Source organism: Somniosus microcephalus, chromosome 11 (assembly GCF_052327205.1).
Source record: "Somniosus microcephalus isolate GS21.2 chromosome 11, FLI_Smic_1.0, whole genome shotgun sequence".
NCBI lineage: Eukaryota > Metazoa > Chordata > Chondrichthyes > Squaliformes > Somniosidae > Somniosus > Somniosus microcephalus.
The window spans coordinates 214,970,404-214,982,638 of record NC_140997.1 but is presented as its reverse complement, the minus strand read 5'-3'; the positions used below and the strand labels follow the sequence as shown (position 1 = coordinate 214,982,638).

The 12,235-nt window shown below is 45.1% G+C and overlaps 1 protein-coding gene across 2 annotated transcripts in view; it reads right to left on the bottom strand.

The window, feature by feature from the left end:
• Positions 1 to 12,235, bottom strand: part of LOC147111227 (plexin-B1-like) — a 246,671-nt gene that overhangs the window by 108,570 nt on the left and 125,866 nt on the right. For both annotated transcript variants that reach the window (XM_086001911.1, XM_086001910.1), the window contains exon 2: positions 544 to 628. The gene's annotated coding sequence lies outside the window, so the exon portion shown is untranslated. The remainder of the gene's footprint in view (positions 1 to 543; positions 629 to 12,235) is intronic.

Sequence of the window (12,235 nt, the reverse complement as noted above, 5' to 3'; positions counted from 1 at the left end):
AGCAAACATTAGTTAGTCACAAATTAACCCGATATGGACCCAACTGAACTGCCCTGAGCGCACATCCCAAAACCAGTACAGATCGCCACGGAGACCTCGCTGTTGCATTCATGCGTTGCGCTGTTTGCCCATTGTGACAACTCTGTCCAGTTTCTTTGATGACTGCGTTAACAGAAGAACATAAGAAGTAGGAGCAGGAGTAGGCCATATGGCCCCTCGGGCCTGCTCCACCATTCAATAGGATCATGGCTGATCTGAATCTAGACTCACGTCCACTTCCCTGCCCTTTCCCCGTAACCCCTAATTCCCTTATCTGCTAGGAAACTGTCTATCTCCATTTTAAATGTATTTAATGTTGCAGCTTCCACAGCTCTCTGGGGTAGCAAATTCCATAGATTTACTACCCTCTGAGTGAAATGAAAGGTGGAAGATCACTGCAAGCTACGGACTACACTTTCTCTTATGGACTGAACGTCAGTAATGCCGAAACGTTAAGTAATCCCTCCCGTCCCCCACCACCCCAAGAAAGGAAAGCTTTCTTACCATTTGTCTCTTCCAGATTTCCGTACAGGTGCATCACCCCTGCACTGCCGGCTCCGTCATTAGTGCTGTCCTCACACACACAGATCTGTAAACAAAAATAAGGACACTGATACGGAGTTCTGGTGGAACCTCACACCTGAAACATGAATCTATATTTCTCCTTCAGTTGCTGGTTGACCCACTATGGATTTTCAGCATTTTGTTTGATTTACAATAATTAACCACTCGGCCCTGATTGGACAGCGCAGACTTTTATAGAAAACGTTCAACAGGGGCGATGGCAGATAAGAGGACAACAAACATAGTGAACCCAATGTATAACTTCAAACCAGCAATATTAAGCCTTTCCACTGTAACGTCAACTCAAACAAGTCCATCTATTTTTTTTTGTAACTAATGAAATGTCCCAATGTCACAGGCAACTGTGCAACTCAGTAAGGAGATTCAATCTCAGTCTCCATTCTTTTCTACGCTGATGCTTCCCTGAAATGGGTCAGCTGGCTGAAAGAAAAAGATGGGGGAAATCAAATCCTTTCTAGCTTTGTTTTTATTTATTTATCCAAGAAATATATTGTTCCATTTTCTCCCAAAAATTGTTGTAAATGTCCATAACCAGTTATTTAGATAGGGGCTTCAGTTGGCATCAGTTTTGTAGATCTTAATTAAAATTCGGGGAATTGACCGGTTATCGTAATCGTCTTGCTTCACGCTCAGACTGTCCTGGTGAACTGATCAACAGCAAGGGTGACTTTATTGTCCCACCCACCAAACAAAAGAGTGGGGAGTGGCAGGCAAAGGCGAAAACCTTTGCAAGGGGCAACAGGAATTACTTTTGAGGACTTGAATCTATGGTAGAATGACCTCGATATACTTGGTGCCTCAATCCAGTGTTCCCCATATTTAAATTTCCATTTTATTTTTCTCCTCTCCTTAACTTCTTGCTGGGCTATGCAGGTTCTCTCTGGTACCATGTCCAGGTGGGCTTTGACAGCGAGTGTCAAGAGTTCATTCAATCTTGAAGTGCAGCCAAGGAAATCCTTGCCCTCACCCGATATTCATGCACTCACATTTTCAGAAAGAGCACTGGACAGCAATCAAGAGTTCCCCACTCCTAACCCAGGGGCACCAAGGACTATTCTATTATCACCATGCCAGTGGCGATTGCCTAACTCAGCAGACACAAGGGATCAAACCTGAATCCACCTGGCCTGCACTGATAAACTTACTAAACCATTTAAAGAATAGAGCTCTCACTGATTTCTCAAAAAATAGTTGAAGGTCCATAGCACAGGACACCAGCAAGGCTGAAAAAAGCAGAAATGAGGTAAGTCAAGAAATAATGTAGGGGGTACCAAGCTTAGGTTTTAAGGAGCTGTAGATTGTAGGAGGAAGTGATGGCTGTGGGAGTGAATGAGTTAAATATTTTCGAGCTATCAACTAATCTTGGTCACACATGTGCAACCGATCTCATGCAACATTTGTCCCAGGCAGCTCAAAAGGTGCTGAGGAGTCAGCAGTCTGCATTTATGTAGTGTTTTTAATCTTTTTAGGTGAGGCTGTTGCACCCGTCCATTACTTCCTTGGTTTGGCCTCAATGGACCAAGCACCAACCTCAGCGACGCACGTGACCAACCAGCCTGCTATCAGTGGTGCATGAGACATCGCAGCCTTCCACACAAATGGAGAGCCATTTGGCCGGAGATGTGTGAGCCTCCATATCTAGCAGCAACATTGATTGTCGAAGTGTTGGCACCACTGTGGCTGTGAGCGGGTACCTGTCCCTTCTGTACCTTTAAAGCAGTCTCGAGATGTTACTTGAGCAACAAGGCCTTATTAAAAACAGCCTCAGGCGGAAGGGGAGGAAGGGAGCCAGCTTTAACTTTAAACATGGGAGAGAACAAATTCACAAGTTTCCACTATAGGGAGAAGAGATGAGAGCCATCACTGGCATGAGGAAAAATGGTTCCATAAATAACTTTTTTTGCAAAATTAAAGCTATGACGTTAACCACTGACTGAAAGAAGGTATTTGTGCCACTTCAAACCAAAAAAAAATACAAATTGGGTTTTAGCGATTCGCCCGTGTGACTAAACTATACAAAAAAATCCCTGACTTACCTGGACTTTATAGCATTAAGCAAACAAGAGGCTCCTTACTGATCACTCAACAGACAGTCATTCAATTGAAGAGCAAAAATAAATAGCAGCCCAATCGCCTGCATCTAAAAGTCAGCGAGTAATGCATGCAGCTGACCAAATATTTGTCAAAACCCTGGGCTTCACAGCCGCCCACCAGACTTGGCACGGCTCGGCCCAAAGCTGGTTTTCATTCACACACCGGACTTCTTGTACATTCATTCGCGGCAAGAGCAGCGTGTGCTATTTTGTAGAGTCCTGGAACAGAGCTGCATTCATCTTCTGGGCGGGACTACCAAAAGCTTTCTACAAAATACTGGCTTTGTACTTCCAACAGGAGCTCTGCAGCCTCTCGAGGCTGGAACATCCGATGGGCTAGGTCACCACTGGGCTACATTTCATTTAACCCTTTACATAAGTCAAAACTAAGCCATCTTCTCCTGCATTTAAGTCATGATACCGGGCTTAAAAGGGTTAAGTTATAAGTGCAGGTTGTATAGACTAGGCTAGTATTCCCTTGAGCATAGAAGATTACGGGGTGATGAAATTGAGGTGTTTAAGATGATTAAAGGAGTGGATAGGGCAGAGAGAGAGAAACTACTTCCCCTGGTGGGGTGCCAGAAGGGGCATAACTTTAAGATTAGAGCTCGGCCGTTAGGGCTGATGTCAGGAAGCACTGCTTCACACAAAGGGTAGTGGAAATCTGGAACTCACTTCCCTCAAAAAGCTGTTGAGGCTGGGGGTCAATTGAAAACTTCGAAACTGTGATTGATAGATTTTTGTTAGGCAAGGCTATTATTGAGGGATATGGAACCAAGGCGGGTAGATATAAAAAAAAGAAAAAAGACTTGCATTTATATAGCACCTTTCACGACCTCGGGACATCCCAAAGCGCTTTACAACCAATGAAGTACTTTTAAAGTGTAGTCACTGTTGTAATGTAGGCAATGCGGCAGCCAATCTGCGCACAGCAAGCTCCCACAAACAGCAATGGGATAATCTGTTTTAGTGATGTTAATGGAGTTAAGATACAGATCAGCCATGATCTAACTGAATGGCGGCACAGGCTCGAGGAGCTGAATGGCCTCCTCCTGTTCCTATGTTCTTATCCTAAGCCCCGAGCATGGACCGGATTTGCACAGACCTGCAACATACAATCAATCATACCATTCATTAGGTGCCACAACGTAGCGTATGGCTGTTACTGGACTAGTGATCCGGAGACATGAGTGAAAATCCCACCACGGCAGCTGGGGAATTTAAATTCAATGAATTAAATAAATCTGGAATTAAAAACCCATCTGGTTCACTAATGTCCTTCAAGGGAGGAAATCGGCCATCGATATGGGCTACATGTGACTCCAGACCCACAGCAATGTGGTTGGCTCTTAACTGCCCTCTGTGGTTCAAGGCGGTGGCTCACCACCACCTTCTCAAGGGCAATTAGGGATGGGCAATAAATGTTGGCCTTGTCAGCGACACCCACATCCCATGAATGAATTTTAAAAAATCACTGAGTTTGGTTTAAAAGGCTGCCCTATATTGAGGTTTTACATTTTTAATAATACTGCGGACTTAGCTCTATAAGTAGACCAAAGAGACTGTCTGAATGCTTCCGTGGACAGTTTGTCCATCCAATATAGAAAAGCACACAAAACACTCATCTTTGCAACAATGTTGAGGTACAGCAGGGCAATGGCACAACATGCAACCCTATTAGGGTTTGCTCCTGCATTTCTAAACACAGCAGTTATCAACCTCATTGTGTGGCGTTCAGGGAGGGAGGGAGGGAGGGTTCACAAAGAGTGACCGACGGGAACCCGGACAGTAATGCAGAGGCAGAGGCCAGGCAGCAGGCTGCCGACTGACCCGCTCAATTGAAGGTAGCGTGCGGCAAAGGAGAGAATAAATCTGCAACCCCAAACAACAAAATAAATGAGAAAGTAAAACCCCACCGCTGGGATTTCTCACGCAAAAGGGAAAGAAAGACTTGCATTTCTATAGCACCTTTCACGACCACCGGGCATCCCAAAGCGCTTTACAGCCAATGAAGTACTTTTTGAAGTGTAGTCACTGTTGTAATGTAGGAAACGTGGCAGCCAATTTGTGCTCAGCAAGCTCCCACCAACAACAATGTGATAATGACCAGATCATCTGTTTCAGTGATGTTGATTGAGGAATAAATATTGGCCAGGACACTGGGGCGAACTCCCCTGCTCTTCTTCGAAATAGTGCCATGCGATCTTTTACGTCCACCTGAGAGAGCAGACGGGGCCTCGGTTTAACGTCTCACCCGAAAGACAGCACCTGTGACAGTGCAGCACTCCACTGGAGTGTCAGCCTAGATTTTTGTGTTCAAGTCTCTGGAGTGGGACTTGAACCCACAACCTTCTGACTCAGAGGCGAGTGTGCTACCCACTGAGGCATGGGATACAATAACAAAGCAATTTAAATGCTACATCTACCTCAAAAGAAGCAAGGCAGAACACCTACAAACACTTTAGTGATCTAAAGTGGTTAGCAAAATAATTGCCCAAAAAATTCAATCAAATGGAACTGGAAGAGATTAAAGCACAAAGCGGAGGGCATGTTCAGCTCAGGAATGTTCCCATAGGCACCAGTAAGATTTTCATTATTTTTGAAATGTGTAATGATACTGCAGAACAGAATTAATGCAGCATACAAAAGCTATGTCACATAATATAAAGTGAGAGCTAACAACAGAAAACGCTGGAAAAACTCAGCAGGCCAGGCAGCATCGGTGGAGAGAGAAACAGAGTTAACGTTGTTATTTCGGATTTCCAGCATCCGCAGTATTTTGCTATCGATAAAGTGAGAGCTATTGTTTACTGATGTACAACAGTATTTATCTATATGGTTGCCATGGTGAAGTGATAGCGTTGTAATTTCATTATTTTCTTCTCTCCGCAGATCACCAAGACTTTCTTGCATTACCACAACTTGCATTTATATAGCGCCTTTAACATAGCAAAACATCCCAAGGCGCATCACCGGAGTGTAATCAGCCAGAAACTGACACCAAGCCAAAGAAAGAGACATTAGGATAGGTGACCAAAAGCATGGTCAAAAAGTGCATGTACCAGCACCATCTACTTCAGGAACAGAATCACAAGCACCAAGGCTATTTCACCTTCTGAGCAAACACTGGTTCAGCCTCCTCAGCGCAAGCATGTGACCGACAGAGGACCTGCTGAAGGCGGCAAATCGAACAGGTTACGGGCAGCACAGCAGGAAGCACAGGATACAGGTGTTGCCCAGCAGCCTTCAAGGCCAAGAGTATTCGTGCATGGTGGCTATTCACCAGGCAGGGGAACACTTCAAACATCCCAGGGATCGAAGAGAGGGAGGACCACGAAGCGTCCCTCTTTAATCTGCATGTGGTGATAACTCCAGAATGCCTGCACTGCAATTCCCAATGGGGGATAAATCATGGACCATAGTGGCTCCCATGTGAGGCATGGAATCGGGTGTGAGGGAAGGGCTCATTGACAGCAGTGCAGGATAGCAATCATCAACAAGGAAAGGTTGGTCAGAGATTAAGAATGGTATTCAAAATAACAACAGAAAATGCTGGAAAAACTCAGCAGGCCAGGCAACATCCGTGGAGAGAGAAATAGAGTCAACGTTTCGGGTCAAACCCTTTGTCAAGACTGAAAAAGCACAGGAAATGAAATAGATTAAAAGGCCAGGCAGGGAGAGAACAAAAGAGAAGTAGAGACATTAAGAGGTATTCAAAACGAGACGAGATGGTGATAGGATGGTGAGACAAAAGACGGCTCTAGATTAGGTGTGAAATGCGCTGGCAGAATGGGAGACAGCTGCCACGTGGGACAGAAAAAAAATGGGGGGTGGGGAAGGGCCAAAACAAAGGTGTCGATAAAAAAGTAAAAATGTAATAGGGGCCGAGGTTATGATCTGAAATTGTTGAACTCGATATCGAGTCCGGAAGGCTGTAAAGTGCCTAATCGGAAGATGAAGTGATGTTCCTCGAGCTTACGCTGAGCTTCCATGGAACAATGCAAGAGCCCGAGTACAGTGAGGTCTGAGTGGGAATGGGGTGGTGAATTAAAATGACAGGCTCGGGGTCATTGGAGTCAGTTGATGGCTTCTTGATCACGTGGAAGCCACGACACAACATCAGAGGCAGGTCAATAGAGCTCATAACCAAAGATTTGAATACTAGTTCAGGCACTATATCGAAGAGGTATGTGAAGTAAACATCATCATGTTATCAATACAAGCAGCTCAATCCATCTCTAATGGAGGACAGCAACACGGCAGCAAATGAATGAGTTGATGTAGTTGCCAAAGGGGGAGGACCATGATGGAAGGACTGATTCTGCAGCAGGCCCAAGCCTTACTCAAGTGAAGGTGTGCCTTATGAGCCTTTTCCTTACTTGTGGCAGCTGGCAAGGGCTCTCCTGTACAACCTCTTCCCGAAGGGGGGCCTCGTCTGTCTGCCTGTCCTGCTGTCCTCTTTGCCTTCCTCTGCCTGGGCATGCCTCAGGGGTTCTTGAAGAGCGAAACTGCAGAACGTGCAACAAACTACAATTAAATCGACATAGCGTGGCTGGACATCCCTGCACAGCTCTCCTGGGTCTGTCAAGGCACCTGCAGTGTACCTTTACAATGCCTATGGTCTGCTCGATCACTAACTGCATGGCACCATAAGCCTCATTGTATGAGGGAAATGAAACGGAGTCGTGGGTCATTACCGCAGCAGGTAATCCTGATCTCTGACCAGCCATCCAGGTACTTGCCTTTACCAGTGAACAGCAGCGGTAGGAACAGCTGATGAACAATAAAAGAATTTCAATAGGAACCATTCACATCCCCGAGCTTAATCCAAAGAATTGTCTCTGGTGAAGGATAGTTATCGCATTTGATCCAGAGAGGCGCACAAAGGCAACATCGCACTATCCATGCAGGTGGCTCCATTCATCCCTTGTCCTGATGCACAGATGAGTTATCCACAGCCCACAAAATGAACATCCACCTGTTGCATCTCCTTCCACACTGGTGCTATTTGACAGGCGTTGAGTCAGGGACTCAATCCTGCATTAGAGCATAATTATTGAGAAGTTATAGGGTTATAAGGGGAAGCACTGGCTAATTGGACATTGTGATCATCATGTTTATATAGGAGTGCAATACCAAGCAACAGTGCATGACGTATAAAAAGAGCGTTGATCTGACAATGGTTTTCAATGTGTTGGTTGCCCAACTCCTAGTAATGTCAGCTGCTCCGTCTCTACAGCACACATAGTTTCAGTTCCCCATATATGCAAAAATTATACAGCAAACTGCAGAACCAGCTAACATTGTATTGTACAATAAGCCATCTCCCTAGCAATCAGGCTATTCCCATCAATTTCCCAGCAATCAGAAAGTTGACTCATTGAATTATTAAGAGTGAAAGAACACTGTCAGGGGGAGATCGAGGAACAGATATGTAGGCAAATCTCAGAAGTGTAGAAATAATGGGGTAATAATAGTGGGGAATTTCAACTTCCCCAATATTAACTGGGATAGTCAGAGTGTGAAAGGCTTAGAGGGTGCGGAATTCTTAAAGTGCATCCAGGAGAGCTTTTTGAGCCAGCATGTAGAAAGCCCTACAAGAGAGAGGGCAGTACTGGACCTAATTCTAGGGAATGTAGCCGGGCAAGTGGTAGAAGTGTCAGTAGGAGAGCATTTTGGTGACAGTGACCATAATTCGGTGAGATTTAAGGTAGTCATGGAAAAGGACAAAAATGGACTGGAAATAAAGGTTCTAAATTGGGGGAAGGCCAATTTTAACATGATAAGACAGGATCTGGCCAAAGTGGACTGGGATCAGCTACTTGTAGGAAAATCCACATCAGAGCAATGGGAGTCTTTCAGAAAGGAAATAGAGAGAGTACAACACCAACATGTTCCCGTAAAGGTCAAGGATGGGACCAACAAGCCCAGAGAACCCTGGATGTCGAAGGATATAACAAGAATGGATTAGGAAAAAAAGGGAGGCTTTTGGCAGATACAAAGGACTAAAAACAGTGGAAGCCCTAGAGGAGTATAGAAAGTGCAGGGGGGTACTTAAAAGAGAAATTAGGAGAGTGAAGAGGGGGCATGAAAAACACTGGCGGGCAAAATAAAGGAAAATCCCAAGGTGTTTTATAAGTATATTAAGGGCAAGAGGATAACCAGGGAAAGAGTAAGACCCATTAAAGTGGCAATCTGTGTGTAGAGCCGAAAGATGTAGGTGAGGTTTTAAATGAATATTTTGCATCTGTGTTCACTATGGAGAAGGGTGATGTAGGCATAGAAATCAGGCAGGGGGATTGAGTGAGAGGAGGTACTAGCGGTTTTAGCGGGCTTAAAAGTGGATAAATCCCCAGGCCCTGACGGGATGTATCCCAGGCTGCTGTGTGAGGCAAGGGAGGAAATTGCAGGGGCTCTAACACAAATTTTCAGAACCTCTCTGGCCACAGGGGAGGTGCCAGAGGACTGGAAAACAGCTAATGTAGTACCATTGTTCAAGAAAGGTAGTAGGGATAAACCAGGGAATTAATTACAGGCCAGTGAGCCTAACATCAGTGGTAGGGAAATTATTGGAAAAATTTCTGAGGCACAGAATTAGTCTCCACTTGGAGGCTGTAAAGGAATGAGCCATACTTATTCAGAAAAGTACACCATCCTATGAACAGAATTCTGACTTTATTAAAACATGACTAACTGGGTTTAAAAATCTAAAAGCCTCAATGACACAAAGCTGTAAATACAGACTTCTGAGATAAGATGAGTTGTTAACACAAAGTTGTAAACAGAATACAGGCTTTTGAAATGGGAATTGGTTGTTGACACTGAAACAATGGCCCTATTGAAGCAAAGGGTTGGAGCTTCCAGAAAGTCTGAGCTTTGGGAAGAACTAATACCATAACCCAGTTAAATTGTTTTAAACCAACACTTGGTAAACAGGCACATGAAAGAGCACAATGGTATAATGTTAAGGTGTCATAAACCAACACTCAGGGAAACAGAAACACAGAACATTAAAGAACCATATGCCTTCATAAATATGACATCAAATGAAAAACAAGAGACATAAGTCTGTAATACAACCAATTGAGGTAGCTAGGACGACAATCAAGTACTCGGTTGAAGTGTTTTTAATTTACATGTTGTAAAAGATACAAACAGAAGACGGGGCAGAGGGTATTTAAAAATAATAATAAATTTAATTACATAGAATGGGAGAGCAGGTGATGTGTTACTGCTGCAATATGTGGGAGCTGGTGGACACCATTGATGTTCACAGTGATCACATTTGCAGTAAGTGTTGGCTGCTCGAGGAACTCCGGCTCTGTGTTGATGAGCTGGAGTCCGAGCTTCAAACACTGCGACACATCAGGGAGGGGGAGAGTTACCTGGACTCTGTGTTCCAGGAAGTAGTCACACCAATTAGATTAACTAATTCAGATGTAGTCCGTGGTCAAGGACAGGAGGGTGTGACTATGAGTGAGGCAGGTACGGGGATCCAGGAGGTAGTGTTGGAGGAGCCGCAGCCCTTGCTCTTATCCAACAGGTTCGAGGCTCTTACTCCGTGAGGACGGGGACAGGGACTGCAGGGAGGATGAGCAACCTGGCCACAGCACCGTGGAACGAGGGGCCATTCAAGTGGGGGGGAGTAAAAAGAAATGTTGTAGTGGTAGGGGATAGTATCATTAGGGGGATAGATAGGGTTCTTTGCAGCCGAGAGCGAGAGTCCCGAAGGCTGTGTTGCCTGCCCAGTGCCAGGGTTAAGGACATCTCCTCTGGGCTGGAGAGAAACTTGGAGTGGGAGGGGGAGGATCCAGTTGTCGTGGTCCATGTTGGTACCAACGACATAGATAGGACAAGGAAAGAGGTTCTGCTAAGGGAGTATGAGCAGCTAGGGGCCAAATTAAAAAGCAGAACCACAAGGGTAATAATTTCTGGATTACTACCTGAGCCACGAGCAAATTTGGCTAGGGTAAATAAAATCAGAGAGTTAAATGCGTGGCTCAAAGACTGGTGTGGGAAAAATGGGTTTTGCTTCTTGGGACACTGGCACCAGTACTGGGACGGGAGAGAGCTGTTCTGTTGGGACGGACTTCACTTGGCCAGTGCTGGGACTAGAATCCTGGCGAATTGAATAACTAGGGCTGTAGAGAGGGCTTTAAACTATTTAGTGGGGGGGGAGGTTTCAAGAGAGCGAAAAGTAAAAATGTCAGCGGAGAAGGCAATAGAGCAAGGAAGCAGTGGGGGAATTAAAAACCAGAGCGTGTCAGGAAGGGACAGAATGTATAAAGATAAAAGGTAGAGTAGTAAAGGGGGTAAAAGCAGGAATAAATTGTCACAAAACATATTTAAAAGTTCTTTATCTGAATGCACGCAGCATTCGTAACAAAATAGACGAGTTGACGGTACAAATAACTACACGAGTATGATCTGGTGGCCATTACAGAAACATGGCTGCAAGGTGACCATGACTGGGAACTAAACATCCAGGGGTATTTGACAATTAGGAAGGACAGACAGGAAGGAAAGGGAGGTGGGGTGGCTATGTTAATAAAGGATGGAATCACTGCAATAGTGGGAGTGGGCCTTTGGCGTAGCGGTAGCATCCCCGCCGCTGGGCCAGAAGGCGTAGGGTTTCGAACCCCGCTCCAGACAGCCCCAGCAAGTGGAGTCAGAGCTCCGGCTCTAAATTCTGGGTTGACATCCAGCGGGATACTTGCGTCCGTGGGTGTGGGTGTGGGTGCCCCCCCCTCCTCGTATGGGTTGTGGGAGCCCGTAAAACCCTCCCGCCATAGGACTAACCACCCTAATGGCTGGTACGAAGATGGTTACGATCACGGAAGGAGCGTTAATCGCGGCCAGAAATCCTTCCACCACTTCATACAGTTCCCCAAAGGGAACAGTATGAAGACACGTACGACGATGACTGCAATAGTGAGAAATGATATTGGGTCAAAGGATCAGGATAGTGAAACAGTTTGGGTGGAGATAAGAAGTAATAAGGGGATAAAGTCACTAGTGGGTGTAGTCTATAGGCCTCCTAACAGTTGCAACTCTGTTGGTCGGAGTATAAATCAGGAAATAGTTGGGGCTTGTAATAAGGGAAGCGCTATAATCATAGGGGATTTTAACTTTCATATTGACTGGACAAATCAAATTGGGTAGGACAGCCTTGAGGAAGAGTTCATAGAGTGCATTAGGGATGGGTTCCTTGAGCAGTATGTAACTGAACCAACCAGGGGGGCAGGCAATCTTAGATCTGGTCCTGTGTAATGAGACAGGATTAATAAAAAATGTCCTAGTAAAGGATCCCCTTGGAATGAGTGACCATAACATGGTTGAATTCCAAATTCCGTTGGAGGGTGAGAGAGTTGGATCTCAAACCAACGTACTAAGCTTAAATAAAGGAGACTATGAAGGTATGAGAGCAGAGTTGACTAAAGTGGACTGGGAAAATAGATTAAAGTGTAAGATGGTACATGAGCAGGGGTGTATATTCAAGGAGATATTTCACACCTTTC